Here is a 6,051-nt window from a genome sequence, read left to right on the forward strand (position 1 = left end):
GCTATGAGCTGTAGTGCAGTTGATATAGCTCATGTATTTCTTACCTCTAACTACAGGATGTGTGCTGGGCACTGCTGCCGCTGGTGTTGGTGGTGCTGGTGTGAAAGCTCGTGGAGGGGCGAGGGAGTCCACACTGAGGAGGCTTTCCAATGCCTCCTCGCTGGCAGAAAGGGTTTCTTGAACAAAAGAAGCACGGACACAACTATTTATACGCACAGTACAAAATGGCAGCTCGTAAAAACAACATATTACACGGTAGTTCAACCTATTCAGCTAAAGTTTACGCAGGGCATACTTTCAAACAGAGCATGGGGTTGACGTTACTTTAAAATAGCAATTTTAAGTACAATACATACTCCTTTGTGCAACAGAAACTAACGTTTAACAATGCCATCAAGCACACTACAGAGTTGAGACACAACTTGCCATCATTGACCATTCTCTCTCCAGCAGTGCTGCGGCCAAGTCGAAGCCACTCTCTCCCCTGTTGCTGGCAGGCCTGAGACCGTAAATGGTGTCCATTTGGTCGAACCACCTCCATTTTTGGTGATTTGACCCACTCCGGCCGTTGTGGTCCTTAATGGCCTTATAATCATTCTTGAGTTTTTTCAATTTCTCCCAGCACTGTTGGGAGGTCCGGTGGTAGCCATGCTCCTCCATTTGCCTCGAGACTTCCTTGTAGACCTTTTCATTCCTCGTGGCTCCGTCCAGCTCCTGTTGGATCCCGTCCTTGGCCACCAACCCCAAAAAGGTCTGGACCTTGTCGTTGGACTACGGAATAACTTGTCAGGACACCATTCTTGAAGTTGTTGTTTAAAAATGCCGTGTGGCTCTCGTCCTCTTATGTACCATCTTGTTTCTGACCTATCGGTAGCCGGCAGTGGGCGACGTCATCTTTTTTAGTATCGACTCAGCTCTCTTGGATCCAGAGCGGAGTAGGTACTAAAATTGGCTTGTTTTAGGAGATACTTAGGAGTGCTAGTGGAAATGGCCCATTTGTTTCCTCTTTAACCACTAGCTGGGCTGTGACCTGTCAGATGTGTTATGTGACTTATCTAACCTCTGTCCACACACATAACAGTGAATTATCAGAGAATTTTTGCAGTTGCCAGCACTGGCCCCCTGGAAAAACTAAAGTTTACTGCCGAAAATTATCAAACTAAAATCGACCCCTCCTTCTCTATTAAAAGATATGTTTGATACAGCCATAAACATTTCTCCTGCACAGCAGTGGACTTATGCGGAAATGTGACTTTATAGAGAGGAATCCTGTGACTATGGAAAGACATCACTTTTTCAGCCAGTTCATAATCAACAGCTAACATTTAAGTTCAAGAGCTCCTCAGCTGCTACAGTCTTGGCTACATGTTTGGGAAAGGCCAGGAGACAATATTGACAAACAGTTTATCATAAGCCTTTCTGTCTGAATTCTGTAGGATAACAAATATCACTAAGTCAGCATGACTTCCACAATTCTCTTTTCTTCTTCTCGCTTTATGTTGACACTGAGTTTTTCTACTCACAATTATCTTTCCTGTCTCACAGTCTTCAGATCTAGCTGGATTTATCCCCAGATCACCCCAACTTGTTTCTTTTGTCCTGATCACCCTATCTATTCTTTTCTTTACTATCAGTTTTTTTTTCTTACCTTCTTGCTGAGTGCCAATCCAAGCATTTATTCAAGCCTTATCAATTTCAACAGATCTAGTTACAGTGCTGAATTTCATGCTCAAATGCTCAGATTTAAAAGGCTGCTTCCTGAACAACTTGCTAAAAAAAACACCAACCCACTTGATGTGCACTTGGTCCCTCTTTTAGACTGCTGTCCAAGTTATGAGTCTTTGATCGCTAGAAATTCAATATTTTTCCTGGCTCAAATATTAGTTTATATAATCTAATGTGGGAAATGTCCAGGACAGAATACCATAGCCTGATTACAAAAACATAAAACATTATTTTTTCTTGCATCTTCAAATGAACACAGGTGTCCTTCATGAGAATGAACAGCGATACCAAGAAAAACAAACAAAACTGAACGGTTGGATGGAGCAAAATTTGTAGCGTTCAAACTGAGGATACTGCTGTATTAACTGATCAACCTGATCAGAAATGTTTTCATGAAACATGTTCGTAGAAAAAAATTTTACACTCTCAAAAAGCGAACATCTGATGGCTGCTGGAGCCTTGATGGATGAAACTGAGGAATGACAACAAAACCTTCTGACTCAATTCATGGCACTGGTTAGAAATCTTTCCATTTTATTTTGACAAACTAGGGGCCCTGAAACAGCATCTCACATAGGCCCCCCATAAAGTGTGGATACCAACATTCAACTCTATCAATAAAATCTGTAAGTCTGTAAAATTTTGACTCAGGAATTAGCAATACCACCACTGTAGCACTATTGGCACTATCAAATTATAGCACTGTTTTGTGTAACATTATTTGATACTCAAAAGGGTTGGGGCCAAAGAAAGAAGTTTCTGGGGGATCATGTGCTGTGCCAGAGATAATCCTCTGCCTTTCTTTGTAGGTGCACACAGACCAGGTCCTGACACCATGAACCCATGACGACACCGCCTAGAAAATAAACAACATTCATCAAAGCTGTTGGAAATTTTGTAAACAAATTTGGAGATTAACTGACCAGGGCTGCTGCCACAGAGCCTGGTCAGCCATTCACAGCAGCACATGATCATAACCAAATATAACTTTCCCCTTTGGCAGCATTTAGTTTTTCAGCCAAATAAAAAAGGAGAAGAAGATTATTTAAACAAGGGAATTTGTGAAATCAGCACCAAAAAGAATCCCTTGAAGCAAGAAAACCCTCAAATCATAAAATCATAGGTGGTGCAAATCAGGGGGGGGGGGGGGTCATGTCCCCCTCTTCCATAAAGTTGTCCCCCCCCCAAAAAAAATCCAGTTGTAATTAATTTTCTTATGGTAAATTTTTTTTAATGGTATAATGCAAGTCATGCTACTTAAAACACACTGTTTGACAATTTTAACTATTGAAAGATTACACTCAATTTGGCTTGCAAGAGCCAAGTCGATCACAACATATACTCCGACAGCGTAGTTGAAGTAAACTGGATTTAATGGAGGTGTTTCCTTAGTTGTTTTCACACCAGCATCCACATTAATACCAAATTTTAGAAAAGGAAAGCTTTTGATTGATGGATTGTCAGACCTATGTCCAGCTTCCTCCAAAAAAAACAAAATCCCATATCTGCAAGCCAAGGACCAGGTTTTGGAACTGGAAGCTTTTGGTTTTCTGTTTTTGATTTAAAAAAAAAATACTGTGGAGTTCCAAAAAGGAAGAACACAATCTACCAGAGTGCAATTTCAAATCCGCTTGCAGGCATCATATTCTGATTTAGCTTCAGCTGATATCTATTAACAGATATCTGTTATGTGAAATGCACCTCTCCATTCCAACCCCATTTTGGCTCATGAGTTCGAGTAAGACAAGGCTGATGGATGCTTCACACCCACAAACTGGTCTCTGTTCAACTATCTGAGCCTGAGCACAGCTGATACTGTCAAATTTACAGAAGTAGAGTGAAGTAAAAAGTGTTACATTTGACTCCATATATAGTGAAGCTACTCTAACAAGTGTTGTTTGAGTAATCCAGGGAGAGCTGAAGCAATGAGAGCCAGCCCATCATTTTGACTGATTCCTCAGCAGTCTGTCAATACTGAGTGAGTGAGCTGTTTCAGGGATGAGGGTGAAAATGAAAGATATGGAAGGAGGGAAGAGACAGAAGCTTCAGGAGATGAGAGCTTGTCCGAACCAAAGAAAGTAATTCACAAGATGACTTAAGAACATCTCATGGGTCAAACTTTTGAGGTTTCCCTTTTCGTTTCTTGTTCAACAATAATTCTTTTAGAAAGCTTCGGCTATGATAAAGATGACTGCGGTTTCTAGTCACACGCTTCTGTAACATTTGCATTTATACAGATTTTTAAAAAACAAAGTTACAGGGCACTCTTCTCTGTAGTAAAATGTTTCAAAGGAGCCCAGCAAAGACCACTGTTCAAAAACAGTTTTATCTATGTTTACAGTAGTGATACATTCGTTTGAGCACGCTGATCGCACTCTGAACAACAAACACTAAGACTCAGTTTATAATCCGATCAAACTGAAAGTGGTGCTCGTATTTAAAATGTGAATGAAAACTTAGTGAAGCATTCAGAAGATTATGTGTCACAGTTACTGGTGAAGTGATGATTTCTCATATCTGATTGGGTGATGTCTTTGAGCGCAAGTTAGTGAAATACTTCCTCTGTAATTAAACCCCCCCACATCAGGGCCAATTTAGCAGCATGTTAAATAGCACTCAGTGGGCCATAAAACCTCAGATTTCATCCATAGCTGTAAAACGATTTGTGCATGTGTGTGTGTGTGTGTGTGTGTGTGTGTGTGTGTGTGTGTGTGTGTGTGTGTGTGTGTGTGTGTGTGTGTGTGTGTGTGTGTGTGTGTGTGTTGATCGTTTCTGTCTCCATGGAGACCTCAGTGAGGCATCAATTCTTTGACACCAGCCTTTAGTGTATGCACAATGTGTGGGCAAGTAGTTCATACCAAATGAGGCCTCTCCTCAGTAATATCCTTTCTTAAGGTTTTGATCGGTATGGATTATAGCACATATTATGTTTTGCTTTATTACCTCCACCAAGAAGGTTAAGTTTTTGGAAGAGTTTGTTTGTCTGTCTGTTTGTGTGTATGTTTTTTTTGTTTGTCTGTGAACAACATGACTCATAAAGAAACAAACAGATCTTGATGATATTTTCAGGAAATGTTCAAAATAGGATAAGGTAGAAGTGATTAAATTTTGGAGGTGATCTGGATCACAGTCTGGATCCAGGACTTTTTTAAAGGATTCTTTATTATTGTGAGATAGGGCTGTTTCCTCCATATGTGTATATAACTCCACAATAAATGGTCAGATTGCTTTGCAAAACAATACAAGACAAGGTCACCAAAATTTCAGACTGATGTAAAAGTACAATCCAGATCCTGGCAATATTCTGGATACTAAGACTCAGAATATGAAATATGTACAGGGACATCATAATTTGCAACACTTTCAGGTAACAAATTATCATTCAAACCTGCAACTAACACCAAATTGTAGCAGACAGTCTGCTGAAAGGGAGTATAATATTAAAGTAAGACTTAAGTGTTGCGTGACAATCACAATATGCCTGCCAGAGCTCTCCGCTCTCTGAGTGCTTTTCTAGTTTTCAAATTTTATTCATACCTCCACACTTAACCTCGGCTGTGTCAATGACTTCATGCATATTAGTGTACACCCGTCTAAAATCTAATCACATTTTGGGAAAAACAGTTTTTGTCAACATTACAAACTGGCTGGTCTAGCGAGGGAAATGATGACAGGTAGCAGGCACAGATGCAAGAGCAGTTAGAAAAGCTACAAGACCCCAGCCATCCCAAAAAGTGGAGCGAGTGTCTTTCCTGCAATCCAGGTAATGACCACAGAGCTGCTGAGTGTGTCTGTAAGTTTCTGATCTCTGCAGGGAAGGAGTTGGGTGATGATGGTTTCTCAGGGCTTATACTGATTGTTAGATGCATGTGTCATTGATAACAAATATTTCTACCAGGTTAATCTATCGCAGATAACAGGCCCAAAACTTAATTACTTGTGATAACAAAATGTTAAAAACTTAGAGGTAATGAAACTTATCTGAGATAAAAACAAAATAAACACTAATAAAAAATTACAGAACATTTACATTGTAAGCACAGTTATAGAAATTTTTGTTTTGTTCCAAATGTATCACCTCCCTGTATATTTGCATTTATCTTTAATCTCCTTTGAATGTTTTCACAGTATTTTGTCTTTCTATGCTCACAAAACTTCCCACAGGGGTTAGACCAATGATCTAAGCAGCTGCAGGCTTCAGGTTGTTCCAGACATTCCCAACACTTCTAAACATCACATCCACTTTCCACGCAACTAGTCTTTGAAGCAAAAACAACCCTTACGGACATCTGCAGGTCAAAGTTCACTGGCAACAAGCAAGCCAAA

The sequence above is a fragment of the Halichoeres trimaculatus genome, unplaced genomic scaffold (genome assembly GCF_033239565.1).
Source record: "Halichoeres trimaculatus isolate MK-OKI-2021-1 unplaced genomic scaffold, fHalTri1.1 fHalTri1_scaffold_1, whole genome shotgun sequence".
NCBI classification, from domain to species: Eukaryota; Metazoa; Chordata; class Actinopteri; order Labriformes; family Labridae; genus Halichoeres; species Halichoeres trimaculatus.